Source organism: Doryrhamphus excisus, unplaced genomic scaffold (assembly GCF_037039965.1).
Source record: "Doryrhamphus excisus strain RoL-2023G ecotype Guam unplaced genomic scaffold, RoL_Dexc_Guam_v1.1 HiC_scaffold_24, whole genome shotgun sequence".
In the NCBI taxonomy this organism is placed as follows: Eukaryota; Metazoa; Chordata; class Actinopteri; order Syngnathiformes; family Syngnathidae; genus Doryrhamphus; species Doryrhamphus excisus.
This window is the reverse complement of record NW_027621862.1, coordinates 8,002,705-8,017,257: the sequence shown is the minus strand read 5'-3', so window position 1 is coordinate 8,017,257 and position 14,553 is coordinate 8,002,705. Positions and strand designations below refer to the sequence as shown.

Below are 14,553 nucleotides of genomic sequence, written 5' to 3'. Positions count from 1 at the left end.
AAAAATAACGTCCTTAAACGCATAAAAGCAAGGCAACCCTCACACACACTTCAGTAATTAAAAGTCAATTTCAAGAGGGGCTCTGTCAAAGAGGGATTCAGGTAACCCTCTATGGGCTCACGCTGACACTGTTGTCCAGGCTGTATTGCCACTGCTTCAGCCGCGGTGGGTGGGGATGACTGGAGGAGGAAGAAGAAGTGGAATGAAAGAGGCAGGTCCCGGAATTGACACCTCCAAGATCGACTGAGGTCTTAAACTGCCCACACGGACAAGCCAAATATCAGCAAAGGTTGAGCCAGTCACCTGAAGGTTAGATTTTTGATCTGAGTGTCCCGGATTCAAGTCCCTGTTCAGGTGATCAGTGACAGGGTCTCAGGTCCACTTGCAAACGCCTCCTTTTTGCCCTCAAAATACAAGGGCAACCCCTTGGTTCCACCAAGACTTGAACTTAGACCACTGGATTCAAAGTCCGGGGTGCTAACCATTACACCAGCGCCGGGCCCTGAGTACATCCTGTCAGATTACATTAGCGTTGATATAACTTCACTGATGGTGGTGTTCTGGGGATTGTGTGGAAAGGTAGTTCAGGGGCAGGGAGGGCTTGTCCGAGAATTGAACTCGGGACCTCTTGCACCCTAAGCAAGAATCATACCACTAGACCAACAAGCCCCTGCCTGGGCAAATACTTACCTTTCCCCGATCAGTTGGCGGCCATGATGCGGGTGTTTTCGCAGTTGAATGGGTTGTGCGCTGTTGGTTATGGGGCCAGGGGGGGTTATGAGGGGCGGGGTGTTGTGGACGAGGGCTTTTTTTGTTCCTTCACGGTCCGCATTCTCTGCACTCGTGATGTAAAAGTTTGGATAGAGGATAATAGGGTACACTGCCATCTTTGATCTGCTCCTTGCAGTCTTGGTGACCAAGAGGTTTGTTGCCGCTCTGCTTTGACGTGCTGTTTTCTTTACCTTTCCCCGGTCTTTCTGCGGTCTTGTCGAAGGTGTTTCACAGGTGGGTGGGGTGATGTTGGTTATGGAGACCAGTGGGCTGTCGCCGTGGGCTTTTGTTGTTCCTGGAGCACATAAAGAAGAGTGGCTAGTACGGGGGTTGAACCCGTGACCTTGGCGTTATTAGCACCACGCTCTGACCAACTGAGCTAACCAACCACCGGACACCATTGCATCAAATGTTTCCAGCTCAAATCAACTAACTCATCCTTAACAGACGCATTCTCTATGCTCGTGGTCGAAATTTTGGTTCTCGGACAATAGGGTCATCTGCCCCCATTGATCATGCAGTCACGGTGGGCGAGAGGTTTGCTGCTGCTCTGCTTTGCCATGCTGTTTTCTTTACCTTTCCCCGGTCGGTTGGCAGCCTTGATGGGGGTGTTTCGCAGTTGACTGGGTTGTGCGCTGTTGGTTATGGGGCCTGGGGGGTTTTGGGCTTTTGTCCCCGCCATGCTGTTTTCCTTGTACTGTTAGCTGTTGTCAACGGGGGCTTTTGTTGTTTCTTCACGGTCCGCATTCTCTGCACTCGTGGTCTGAAGAGGATAATGGGGTCCACTGCCCCCATTGATCTGCTCCTTGAGTCTTGGTGACCAAGAGGTTTTTTGCCGCTCTGCTTTGACATGCTGTTTTCTTTACCTTTCCCCGGTCTTTTCGAGGGTGGGTGGTGTGATGTCGGTTATGGGGGCCGGTAAGTTGCCAACCAAGGCTTTTGTTGTTCCTGGAGCACATAAAGAAGAGTGGCTAGTACGGGGGTTGAACTCGTGACCTTGGCGTTATTAGCACCACGCTCTGACCAACTGAGCTAACCGGCCACAGGACACCACTGCAATATTTTATGTTTTTTTTTTTATTTTATGTACCCCGACGCAGACTCAATCGGTACGCTGGGGTCTGAGGGCGGGTACCTGGTGGACACCTTGTTTGTGCTCTTGACAGGTATTTCGGGACAGTTTAACAATTGGCTTTTGATGGTGGAACAAGCTAAAACAAGGAAAACAGATTGTTTAGCGTGCCTGGGAGTGGGCCCCTTATTGCAAATAGTTCCCGCTGTGATTTCCGCCGAGTGTCCCTGATGAATACATCCACTGCTCCAGAAGCAGCCTCGGCTAATTGTCGGCCATTCGCCGTAGCGCACCCCGAGGTTACAGAGGTCAAAGGTAAGCCCATATTCAGCAGCACAGTGGCGAAAGGTAAATTTATGTGCATTACCGTTTCCACAGGTTCCCGATTGGTACAACCCGGCATTAATATCTCTTGGTGTAATTCTACCTTACAGATGGATGCCTTCTTCCGGCCGATACTCAGGGCTGACCTCTGGTGGTGGTGCGGTGGACCCGGCGTGAGTGATAGGTTACCGACCGAGAACATGACTGGTGTTTGTGCGCCGATTCCTTTCCTTCTTCCAATGACAGTATTGTCAGTAGATGTGGAGCGCCTAGTGCATAGTGCTACTTCCGTAGGGTCTCACCTCATGCCACCGGCCGCCCTGAGGACCAGGCGAGGTGTGTCAACCTCACCCTGGTTAGACACCCCCAACCCGACGTACATTGACGCCATAGGTATCCCTCGTGGCGTCCCAGAGGAGTATAAAATTACAGATCAGGTTATATCCAGTTTTGCTTCTATCATCCCTTTGATTTCCATTAACCATAATACCGAAGTGATTCATTATCTGCATTATAACGTTCAGCGTCTCTCTAATCAAACTGAAGAAGCGTTCAGAGCAGTTAGTGTAGCAGTTAGCTACTTCTCTGATGGCCTTCCAGACTTGCATGGCAGTTGACATGCTATAAGCAGAAAAGGGTGGTGTGAGTGTAAGGTACATAAAAGATAAGGTAACATGGTTTAAAAAAAAACAGTTTAAAACGTATAAATATGGTTAGAGCATTTAAGAGTAGTAATAGTTCATGTCATATATATAAAATTCAGTTGTAAAAGAAAAAAAGACACCCTACTATTTTTTATATGTTTGTGTCTAAAATAACCAAATCTCCATTGTTGGCGTTTGAGTGTAATACCGCAAGGTCCACTAGGGGGTGCTAGCAGTGATGGCGGTATAGAGTAGGTGACAAAACGACAGAGGAAGAATAAATCCTGAGGGTGAATATACGTCAAGTCATCGTGGATTGTCTTCTTTATTCTGTACCACATGTTAGTATAAAGTAGAAATAATGTATGCAAATGACTGTAAAGAGTGTAGAAGTTGCTAAAGTAAACAGCTGACTGCAAAGTGGTTTGTTATAAATGTTTTGTAGAGCACTTGAGCACATGTGAAATGGCTAACGGCTAATGCTAGCAGTCCTTAATGTATGGTGAATAGCATTCAGCAGGTTAACTGCAATATGTGAAATGTGTTACTGATAGTATTGTACTAAAGATATGTGACAAGTATACATTGGCTGTGGAAATTGTCACTAGATTGACATGTAAAGCCGATGTCTTAACATCACAAATGTTTAGCTGTTCAAATGTTTGTTTAACCAATAATGCTGGAAACAAACGGCCAACTGTTGGTGTAGTCATCTTATGAGATCTGAAGTGCTGTTATTGTTCTGAGAGAAAGAATAAATCCTGAGGGTGAATATACGTCAAGTCATCGTGGATTGTCGTCCTTATTCTGTACCACAGGATTTTCAAGGCATACAACCCCTCCAGGTGGTGGAGGGGCAACATTTTGGGGGTCGTCCGGGATGATTTCTGTGTCCTAGAGCGCAGCAAATCATCAATCCATTGAACCTGTCATCAGTTCATGGACAGACACACCACCATTGTGATCCAAGATGTCAGCACGCGAGTTGCAGCGAAGCATTCAGAAGCAACTGCACCAGTTGATCAGCTCTTCAAACACTGACGTACTCCACAAGTTGACTGCTTCCATTGAAGAAAAGAGGCCTGGGCTGGGGCTTACCACGACAGCGGTAACATAAAGGGAGGGATCCAAACCACACTGCACCCGTGACTCAGCAAACCAAAAGTGGAAAAAAAGGGACCAACAGGGAAACCGCTGCCACTCTGGGCCCTCAGCACCTGCCAACGAAAAATAACGTCCTTAAACGCATAAAAGCAAGGCAACCCTCACACACACTTCAGTAATTAAAAGTCAATTTCAAGAGGGGCTCTGTCAAAGAGGGATTCAGGTAACCCTCTATGGGCTCACGCTGACACTGTTGTCCAGGCTGTATTGCCACTGCTTCAGCCGCGGTGGGTGGGGATGACTGGAGGAGGAAGAAGAAGTGGAATGAAAGAGGCAGGTCCCGGAATTGACACCTCCAAGATCGACTGAGGTCTTAAACTGCCCACACGGACAAGCCAAATATCAGCAAAGGTTGAGCCAGTCACCTGAAGGTTAGATTTTTGATCTGAGTGTCCCGGATTCAAGTCCCTGTTCAGGTGACCAGTGACAGGGTCTCAGGTCCACTTGCAAACGCCTCCTTTTTGCCCTCAAAATACAAGGGCAACCCCTTGGTTCCACCAAGACTTGAACTTAGACCACTGGATTCAAAGTCCGGGGTGCTAACCATTACACCAGCGCCGGGCCCTGAGTACATCCTGTCAGATTACATTAGCGTTGATATAACTTCACTGATGGTGGTGTTCTGGGGATTGTGTGGAAAGGTAGTTCAGGGGCAGGGAGGGCTTGTCCGAGAATTGAACTCGGGACCTCTTGCACCCTAAGCAAGAATCATACCACTAGACCAACAAGCCCCTGCCTGGGCAAATACTTACCTTTCCCCGATCAGTTGGCGGCCATGATGCGGGTGTTTTCGCAGTTGAATGGGTTGTGCGCTGTTGGTTATGGGGCCAGGGGGGGTTATGAGGGGCGGGGTGTTGTGGACGAGGGCTTTTTTTGTTCCTTCACGGTCCGCATTCTCTGCACTCGTGATGTAAAAGTTTGGATAGAGGATAATAGGGTACACTGCCATCTTTGATCTGCTCCTTGCAGTCTTGGTGACCAAGAGGTTTGTTGCCGCTCTGCTTTGACGTGCTGTTTTCTTTACCTTTCCCCGGTCTTTCTGCGGTCTTGTCGAAGGTGTTTCACAGGTGGGTGGGGTGATGTTGGTTATGGAGACCAGTGGGCTGTCGCCGTGGGCTTTTGTTGTTCCTGGAGCACATAAAGAAGAGTGGCTAGTACGGGGGTTGAACCCGTGACCTTGGCGTTATTAGCACCACGCTCTGACCAACTGAGCTAACCAACCACCGGACACCATTGCATCAAATGTTTCCAGCTCAAATCAACTAACTCATCCTTAACAGACGCATTCTCTATGCTCGTGGTCGAAATTTTGGTTCTCGGACAATAGGGTCATCTGCCCCCATTGATCATGCAGTCACGGTGGGCGAGAGGTTTGCTGCTGCTCTGCTTTGCCATGCTGTTTTCTTTACCTTTCCCCGGTCGGTTGGCAGCCTTGATGGGGGTGTTTCGCAGTTGACTGGGTTGTGCGCTGTTGGTTATGGGGCCTGGGGGGTTTTGGGCTTTTGTCCCCGCCATGCTGTTTTCCTTGTACTGTTAGCTGTTGTCAACGGGGGCTTTTGTTGTTTCTTCACGGTCCGCATTCTCTGCACTCGTGGTCTGAAGAGGATAATGGGGTCCACTGCCCCCATTGATCTGCTCCTTGAGTCTTGGTGACCAAGAGGTTTTTTGCCGCTCTGCTTTGACATGCTGTTTTCTTTACCTTTCCCCGGTCTTTTCGAGGGTGGGTGGTGTGATGTCGGTTATGGGGGCCGGTAAGTTGCCAACCAAGGCTTTTGTTGTTCCTGGAGCACATAAAGAAGAGTGGCTAGTACGGGGGTTGAACTCGTGACCTTGGCGTTATTAGCACCACGCTCTGACCAACTGAGCTAACCGGCCACAGGACACCACTGCAATATTTTATGTTTTTTTTTTTTATTTTATGTACCCCGACGCAGACTCAATCGGTACGCTGGGGTCTGAGGGCGGGTACCTGGTGGACACCTTGTTTGTGCTCTTGACAGGTATTTCGGGACAGTTTAACAATTGGCTTTTGATGGTGGAACAAGCTAAAACAAGGAAAACAGATTGTTTAGCGTGCCTGGGAGTGGGCCCCTTATTGCAAATAGTTCCCGCTGTGATTTCCGCCGAGTGTCCCTGATGAATACATCCACTGCTCCAGAAGCAGCCTCGGCTAATTGTCGGCCATTCGCCGTAGCGCACCCCGAGGTTACAGAGGTCAAAGGTAAGCCCATATTCAGCAGCACAGTGGCGAAAGGTAAATTTATGTGCATTACCGTTTCCACAGGTTCCCGATTGGTACAACCCGGCATTAATATCTCTTGGTGTAATTCTACCTTACAGATGGATGCCTTCTTCCGGCCGATACTCAGGGCTGACCTCTGGTGGTGGTGCGGTGGACCCGGCGTGAGTGATAGGTTACCGACCGAGAACATGACTGGTGTTTGTGCGCCGATTCCTTTCCTTCTTCCAATGACAGTATTGTCAGTAGATGTGGAGCGCCTAGTGCATAGTGCTACTTCCGTAGGGTCTCACCTCATGCCACCGGCCGCCCTGAGGACCAGGCGAGGTGTGTCAACCTCACCCTGGTTAGACACCCCCAACCCGACGTACATTGACGCCATAGGTATCCCTCGTGGCGTCCCAGAGGAGTATAAAATTACAGATCAGGTTATATCCAGTTTTGCTTCTATCATCCCTTTGATTTCCATTAACCATAATACCGAAGTGATTCATTATCTGCATTATAACGTTCAGCGTCTCTCTAATCAAACTGAAGAAGCGTTCAGAGCAGTTAGTGTAGCAGTTAGCTACTTCTCTGATGGCCTTCCAGACTTGCATGGCAGTTGACATGCTATAAGCAGAAAAGGGTGGTGTGAGTGTAAGGTACATAAAAGATAAGGTAACATGGTTTAAAAAAAAACAGTTTAAAACGTATAAATATGGTTAGAGCATTTAAGAGTAGTAATAGTTCATGTCATATATATAAAATTCAGTTGTAAAAGAAAAAAAGACACCCTACTATTTTTTATATGTTTGTGTCTAAAATAACCAAATCTCCATTGTTGGCGTTTGAGTGTAATACCGCAAGGTCCACTAGGGGGTGCTAGCAGTGATGGCGGTATAGAGTAGGTGACAAAACGACAGAGGAAGAATAAATCCTGAGGGTGAATATACGTCAAGTCATCGTGGATTGTCTTCTTTATTCTGTACCACATGTTAGTATAAAGTAGAAATAATGTATGCAAATGACTGTAAAGAGTGTAGAAGTTGCTAAAGTAAACAGCTGACTGCAAAGTGGTTTGTTATAAATGTTTTGTAGAGCACTTGAGCACATGTGAAATGGCTAACGGCTAATGCTAGCAGTCCTTAATGTATGGTGAATAGCATTCAGCAGGTTAACTGCAATATGTGAAATGTGTTACTGATAGTATTGTACTAAAAATATGTGACAAGTATACATTGGCTGTGGAAATTGTCACTAGATTGACATGTAAAGCCGATGTCTTAACATCACAAATGTTTAGCTGTTCAAATGTTTGTTTAACCAATAATGCTGGAAACAAACGGCCAACTGTTGGTGTAGTCATCTTATGAGATCTGAAGTGCTGTTATTGTTCTGAGAGAAAGAATAAATCCTGAGGGTGAATATACGTCAAGTCATCGTGGATTGTCGTCCTTATTCTGTACCACAGGATTTTCAAGGCATACAACCCCTCCAGGTGGTGGAGGGGCAACATTTTGGGGGTCCTCCGGGATGATTTTTGTGTCCTAGAGCGCAGCAAATCATCAATCCATTGAACCTGTCATCAGTTCATGGACAGACACACCACCATTGTGATCCAAGATGTCAGCACGTGAGTTGCAGCGAAGCATTCAGAAGCAACTGCACCAGTTGATCAGCTCTTCAAACACTGACGTACTCCACAAGTTGACTGCTTCCATTGAAGAAAAGAGGCCTGGGCTGGGGCTTACCACGACAGCGGTAACATAAAGGGAGGGATCCAAACCACACTGCACCCGTGACTCAGCAAACCAAAAGTGGAAAAAAAGGGACCAACAGGGAAACCGCTGCCACTCTGGGCCCTCAGCACCTGCCAACGAAAAATAACGTCCTTAAACGCATAAAAGCAAGGCAACCCTCACACACACTTCAGTAATTAAAAGTCAATTTCAAGAGGGGCTCTGTCAAAGAGGGATTCAGGTAACCCTCTATGGGCTCACGCTGACACTGTTGTCCAGGCTGTATTGCCACTGCTTCAGCCGCGGTGGGTGGGGATGACTGGAGGAGGAAGAAGAAGTGGAATGAAAGAGGCAGGTCCCGGAATTGACACCTCCAAGATCGACTGAGGTCTTAAACTGCCCACACGGACAAGCCAAATATCAGCAAAGGTTGAGCCAGTCACCTGAAGGTTAGATTTTTGATCTGAGTGTCCCGGATTCAAGTCCCTGTTCAGGTGACCAGTGACAGGGTCTCAGGTCCACTTGCAAACGCCTCCTTTTTGCCCTCAAAATACAAGGGCAACCCCTTGGTTCCACCAAGACTTGAACTTAGACCACTGGATTCAAAGTCCGGGGTGCTAACCATTACACCACGGAACCTGCAAGGGTACAGACAGCGCCGGGCCCTGAGTACATCCTGTCAGATTACATTAGCGTTGATATAACTTCACTGATGGTGGTGTTCTGGGGATTGTGTGGAAAGGTAGTTCAGGGGCAGGGAGGGCTTGTCCGAGAATTGAACCTCTTGCACCCTAAGCAAGAATCATACCACTAGACCAACAAGCCCCTGCCTGGGCAAATACTTACCTTTCCCCGATCAGTTGGCGGCCATGATGCGGGTGTTTTCGCAGTTGAATGGGTTGTGCGCTGTTGGTTATGGGGCCAGGGGGGGTTATGAGGGGCGGGGTGTTGTGGACGAGGGCTTTTTTTGTTCCTTCACGGTCCGCATTCTCTGCACTCGTGATGTAAAAGTTTGGATAGAGGATAATAGGGTACACTGCCATCTTTGATCTGCTCCTTGCAGTCTTGGTGACCAAGAGGTTTGTTGCCGCTCTGCTTTCTTTACCTTTCCCCGGTCTTTCTGCGGTCTTGTCGAAGGTGTTTCACAGGTGGGTGGGGTGATGTTGGTTATGGAGACCAGTGGGCTGTCGCCGTGGGCTTTTGTTGTTCCTGGAGCACATAAAGAAGAGTGGCTAGTACGGGGGTTGAACCCGTGACCTTGGCGTTATTAGCACCACGCTCTGACCAACTGAGCTAACCAACCACCGGACACCATTGCATCAAATGTTTCCAGCTCAAATCAACTAACTCATCCTTAACAGACGCATTCTCTATGCTCGTGGTCGAAATTTTGGTTCTCGGACAATAGGGTCATCTGCCCCCATTGATCATGCAGTCACGGTGGGCGAGAGGTTTGCTGCTGCTCTGCTTTGCCATGCTGTTTTCTTTACCTTTCCCCGGTCGGTTGGCAGCCTTGATGGGGGTGTTTCGCAGTTGACTGGGTTGTGCGCTGTTGGTTATGGGGCCTGGGGGGTTTGGGGCTTTTGTCCCCGCCATGCTGTTTTCCTTGTACTGTTAGCTGTTGTCAACGGGGGCTTTTGTTGTTTCTTCACGGTCCGCATTCTCTGCACTCGTGGTCTGAAGAGGATAATGGGGTCCACTGCCCCCATTGATCTGCTCCTTGAGTCTTGGTGACCAAGAGGTTTTTTGCCGCTCTGCTTTGACATGCTGTTTTCTTTACCTTTCCCCGGTCTTTTCGAGGGTGGGTGGTGTGATGTCGGTTATGGGGGCCGGTAAGTTGCCAACCAAGGCTTTTGTTGTTCCTGGAGCACATAAAGAAGAGTGGCTAGTACGGGGGTTGAACTCGTGACCTTGGCGTTATTAGCACCACGCTCTGACCAACTGAGCTAACCGGCCACAGGACACCACTGCAATATTTTATGTTTTTTTTTTTATTTTATGTACCCCGACGCAGACTCAATCGGTACGCTGGGGTCTGAGGGCGGGTACCTGGTGGACACCTTGTTTGTGCTCTTGACAGGTATTTCGGGACAGTTTAACAATTGGCTTTTGATGGTGGAACAAGCTAAAACAAGGAAAACAGATTGTTTAGCGTGCCTGGGAGTGGGCCCCTTATTGCAAATAGTTCCCGCTGTGATTTCCGCCGAGTGTCCCTGATGAATACATCCACTGCTCCAGAAGCAGCCTCGGCTAATTGTCGGCCATTCGCCGTAGCGCACCCCGAGGTTACAGAGGTCAAAGGTAAGCCCATATTCAGCAGCACAGTGGCGAAAGGTAAATTTATGTGCATTACCGTTTCCACAGGTTCCCGATTGGTACAACCCGGCATTAATATCTCTTGGTGTAATTCTACCTTACAGATGGATGCCTTCTTCCGGCCGATACTCAGGGCTGACCTCTGGTGGTGGTGCGGTGGACCCGGCGTGAGTGATAGGTTACCGACCGAGAACATGACTGGTGTTTGTGCGCCGATTCCTTTCCTTCTTCCAATGACAGTATTGTCAGTAGATGTGGAGCGCCTAGTGCATAGTGCTACTTCCGTAGGGTCTCACCTCATGCCACCGGCCGCCCTGAGGACCAGGCGAGGTGTGTCAACCTCACCCTGGTTAGACACCCCCAACCCGACGTACATTGACGCCATAGGTATCCCTCGTGGCGTCCCAGAGGAGTATAAAATTACAGATCAGGTTATATCCAGTTTTGCTTCTATCATCCCTTTGATTTCCATTAACCATAATACCGAAGTGATTCATTATCTGCATTATAACGTTCAGCGTCTCTCTAATCAAACTGAAGAAGCGTTCAGAGCAGTTAGTGTAGCAGTTAGCTACTTCTCTGATGGCCTTCCAGACTTGCATGGCAGTTGACATGCTATAAGCAGAAAAGGGTGGTGTGAGTGTAAGGTACATAAAAGATAAGGTAACATGGTTTAAAAAAAAACAGTTTAAAACGTATAAATATGGTTAGAGCATTTAAGAGTAGTAATAGTTCATGTCATATATATAAAATTCAGTTGTAAAAGAAAAAAAGACACCCTACTATTTTTTATATGTTTGTGTCTAAAATAACCAAATCTCCATTGTTGGCGTTTGAGTGTAATACCGCAAGGTCCACTAGGGGGTGCTAGCAGTGATGGCGGTATAGAGTAGGTGACAAAACGACAGAGGAAGAATAAATCCTGAGGGTGAATATACGTCAAGTCATCGTGGATTGTCTTCTTTATTCTGTACCACATGTTAGTATAAAGTAGAAATAATGTATGCAAATGACTGTAAAGAGTGTAGAAGTTGCTAAAGTAAACAGCTGACTGCAAAGTGGTTTGTTATAAATGTTTTGTAGAGCACTTGAGCACATGTGAAATGGCTAACGGCTAATGCTAGCAGTCCTTAATGTATGGTGAATAGCATTCAGCAGGTTAACTGCAATATGTGAAATGTGTTACTGATAGTATTGTACTAAAGATATGTGACAAGTATACATTGGCTGTGGAAATTGTCACTAGATTGACATGTAAAGCCGATGTCTTAACATCACAAATGTTTAGCTGTTCAAATGTTTGTTTAACCAATAATGCTGGAAACAAACGGCCAACTGTTGGTGTAGTCATCTTATGAGATCTGAAGTGCTGTTATTGTTCTGAGAGAAAGAATAAATCCTGAGGGTGAATATACGTCAAGTCATCGTGGATTGTCGTCCTTATTCTGTACCACAGGATTTTCAAGGCATACAACCCCTCCAGGTGGTGGAGGGGCAACATTTTGGGGGTCGTCCGGGATGATTTCTGTGTCCTAGAGCGCAGCAAATCATCAATCCATTGAACCTGTCATCAGTTCATGGACAGACACACCACCATTGTGATCCAAGATGTCAGCACGCGAGTTGCAGCGAAGCATTCAGAAGCAACTGCACCAGTTGATCAGCTCTTCAAACACTGACGTACTCCACAAGTTGACTGCTTCCATTGAAGAAAAGAGGCCTGGGCTGGGGCTTACCACGACAGCGGTAACATAAAGGGAGGGATCCAAACCACACTGCACCCGTGACTCAGCAAACCAAAAGTGGAAAAAAAGGGACCAACAGGGAAACCGCTGCCGCTCTGGGCCCTCAGCACCTGCCAACGAAAAATAACGTCCTTAAACGCATAAAAGCAAGGCAACCCTCACACACACTTCAGTAATTAAAAGTCAATTTCAAGAGGGGCTCTGTCAAAGAGGGATTCAGGTAACCCTCTATGGGCTCACGCTGACACTGTTGTCCAGGCTGTATTGCCACTGCTTCAGCCGCGGTGGGTGGGGATGACTGGAGGAGGAAGAAGAAGTGGAATGAAAGAGGCAGGTCCCGGAATTGACACCTCCAAGATCGACTGAGGTCTTAAACTGCCCACACGGACAAGCCAAATATCAGCAAAGGTTGAGCCAGTCACCTGAAGGTTAGATTTTTGATCTGAGTGTCCCGGATTCAAGTCCCTGTTCAGGTGATCAGTGACAGGGTCTCAGGTCCACTTGCAAACGCCTCCTTTTTGCCCTCAAAATACAAGGGCAACCCCTTGGTTCCACCAAGACTTGAACTTAGACCACTGGATTCAAAGTCCGGGGTGCTAACCATTACACCAGCGCCGGGCCCTGAGTACATCCTGTCAGATTACATTAGCGTTGATATAACTTCACTGATGGTGGTGTTCTGGGGATTGTGTGGAAAGGTAGTTCAGGGGCAGGGAGGGCTTGTCCGAGAATTGAACTCGGGACCTCTTGCACCCTAAGCAAGAATCATACCACTAGACCAACAAGCCCCTGCCTGGGCAAATACTTACCTTTCCCCGATCAGTTGGCGGCCATGATGCGGGTGTTTTCGCAGTTGAATGGGTTGTGCGCTGTTGGTTATGGGGCCAGGGGGGGTTATGAGGGGCGGGGTGTTGTGGACGAGGGCTTTTTTTGTTCCTTCACGGTCCGCATTCTCTGCACTCGTGATGTAAAAGTTTGGATAGAGGATAATAGGGTACACTGCCATCTTTGATCTGCTCCTTGCAGTCTTGGTGACCAAGAGGTTTGTTGCCGCTCTGCTTTGACGTGCTGTTTTCTTTACCTTTCCCCGGTCTTTCTGCGGTCTTGTCGAAGGTGTTTCACAGGTGGGTGGGGTGATGTTGGTTATGGAGACCAGTGGGCTGTCGCCGTGGGCTTTTGTTGTTCCTGGAGCACATAAAGAAGAGTGGCTAGTACGGGGGTTGAACCCGTGACCTTGGCGTTATTAGCACCACGCTCTGACCAACTGAGCTAACCAACCACCGGACACCATTGCATCAAATGTTTCCAGCTCAAATCAACTAACTCATCCTTAACAGACGCATTCTCTATGCTCGTGGTCGAAATTTTGGTTCTCGGACAATAGGGTCATCTGCCCCCATTGATCATGCAGTCACGGTGGGCGAGAGGTTTGCTGCTGCTCTGCTTTGCCATGCTGTTTTCTTTACCTTTCCCCGGTTGGTTGGCAGCCTTGATGGGGGTGTTTCGCAGTTGACTGGGTTGTGCGCTGTTGGTTATGGGGCCTGGGGGGTTTTGGGCTTTTGTCCCCGCCATGCTGTTTTCCTTGTACTGTTAGCTGTTGTCAACGGGGGCTTTTGTTGTTTCTTCACGGTCCGCATTCTCTGCACTCGTGGTCTGAAGAGGATAATGGGGTCCACTGCCCCCATTGATCTGCTCCTTGAGTCTTGGTGACCAAGAGGTTTTTTGCCGCTCTGCTTTGACATGCTGTTTTCTTTACCTTTCCCCGGTCTTTTCGAGGGTGGGTGGTGTGATGTCGGTTATGGGGGCCGGTAAGTTGCCAACCAAGGCTTTTGTTGTTCCTGGAGCACATAAAGAAGAGTGGCTAGTACGGGGGTTGAACTCGTGACCTTGGCGTTATTAGCACCACGCTCTGACCAACTGAGCTAACCGGCCACAGGACACCACTGCAATATTTTATGTTTTTTTTTTTATTTTATGTACCCCGACGCAGACTCAATCGGTACGCTGGGGTCTGAGGGCGGGTACCTGGTGGACACCTTGTTTGTGCTCTTGACAGGTATTTCGGGACAGTTTAACAATTGGCTTTTGATGGTGGAACAAGCTAAAACAAGGAAAACAGATTGTTTAGCGTGCCTGGGAGTGGGCCCCTTATTGCAAATAGTTCCCGCTGTGATTTCCGCCGAGTGTCCCTGATGAATACATCCACTGCTCCAGAAGCAGCCTCGGCTAATTGTCGGCCATTCGCCGTAGCGCACCCCGAGGTTACAGAGGTCAAAGGTAAGCCCATATTCAGCAGCACAGTGGCGAAAGGTAAATTTATGTGCATTACCGTTTCCACAGGTTCCCGATTGGTACAACCCGGCATTAATATCTCTTGGTGTAATTCTACCTTACAGATGGATGCCTTCTTCCGGCCGATACTCAGGGCTGACCTCTGGTGGTGGTGCGGTGGACCCGGCGTGAGTGATAGGTTACCGACCGAGAACATGACTGGTGTTTGTGCGCCGATTCCTTTCCTTCTTCCAATGACAGTATTGTCAGTAGATGTGGAGCGCCT

The 14,553-nt window shown here is 48.2% G+C and overlaps 12 non-coding genes across 12 annotated transcripts; all 12 read right to left on the bottom strand.

Annotated features, from left to right (window-relative positions):
* Positions 1–597: 597 nt before the first annotated feature.
* Positions 598–669, bottom strand: trnap-agg (transfer RNA proline (anticodon AGG)). The gene has a single exon. It is a non-coding gene; the product is annotated as a tRNA-Pro (tRNA).
* A 417-nt stretch (positions 670–1,086) lies between these two features.
* Positions 1,087–1,160, bottom strand: trnai-aau (transfer RNA isoleucine (anticodon AAU)). The gene has a single exon. It is a non-coding gene; the product is annotated as a tRNA-Ile (tRNA).
* Positions 1,161–1,739: 579 nt separating this feature from the next.
* Positions 1,740–1,813, bottom strand: trnai-aau (transfer RNA isoleucine (anticodon AAU)). Its single transcript has one exon. It is a non-coding gene; the product is annotated as a tRNA-Ile (tRNA).
* A 2,821-nt stretch (positions 1,814–4,634) lies between these two features.
* On the bottom strand, positions 4,635–4,706 carry trnap-agg (transfer RNA proline (anticodon AGG)). The gene has a single exon. It is a non-coding gene; the product is annotated as a tRNA-Pro (tRNA).
* A 417-nt stretch (positions 4,707–5,123) lies between these two features.
* Positions 5,124–5,197, bottom strand: trnai-aau (transfer RNA isoleucine (anticodon AAU)). The gene has a single exon. It is a non-coding gene; the product is annotated as a tRNA-Ile (tRNA).
* Positions 5,198–5,776: 579 nt separating this feature from the next.
* trnai-aau (transfer RNA isoleucine (anticodon AAU)) lies at positions 5,777–5,850 on the bottom strand. The gene has a single exon. It is a non-coding gene; the product is annotated as a tRNA-Ile (tRNA).
* A 2,652-nt stretch (positions 5,851–8,502) lies between these two features.
* trnaq-uug (transfer RNA glutamine (anticodon UUG)) lies at positions 8,503–8,574 on the bottom strand. The gene has a single exon. It is a non-coding gene; the product is annotated as a tRNA-Gln (tRNA).
* A 590-nt stretch (positions 8,575–9,164) lies between these two features.
* Positions 9,165–9,238, bottom strand: trnai-aau (transfer RNA isoleucine (anticodon AAU)). The gene has a single exon. It is a non-coding gene; the product is annotated as a tRNA-Ile (tRNA).
* A 579-nt stretch (positions 9,239–9,817) lies between these two features.
* trnai-aau (transfer RNA isoleucine (anticodon AAU)) lies at positions 9,818–9,891 on the bottom strand. The gene has a single exon. It is a non-coding gene; the product is annotated as a tRNA-Ile (tRNA).
* Positions 9,892–12,712: 2,821 nt separating this feature from the next.
* Positions 12,713–12,784, bottom strand: trnap-agg (transfer RNA proline (anticodon AGG)). Its single transcript has one exon. It is a non-coding gene; the product is annotated as a tRNA-Pro (tRNA).
* Positions 12,785–13,201: 417 nt separating this feature from the next.
* trnai-aau (transfer RNA isoleucine (anticodon AAU)) lies at positions 13,202–13,275 on the bottom strand. The gene has a single exon. It is a non-coding gene; the product is annotated as a tRNA-Ile (tRNA).
* A 579-nt stretch (positions 13,276–13,854) lies between these two features.
* trnai-aau (transfer RNA isoleucine (anticodon AAU)) lies at positions 13,855–13,928 on the bottom strand. The gene has a single exon. It is a non-coding gene; the product is annotated as a tRNA-Ile (tRNA).
* Positions 13,929–14,553: the final 625 nt, after the last annotated feature.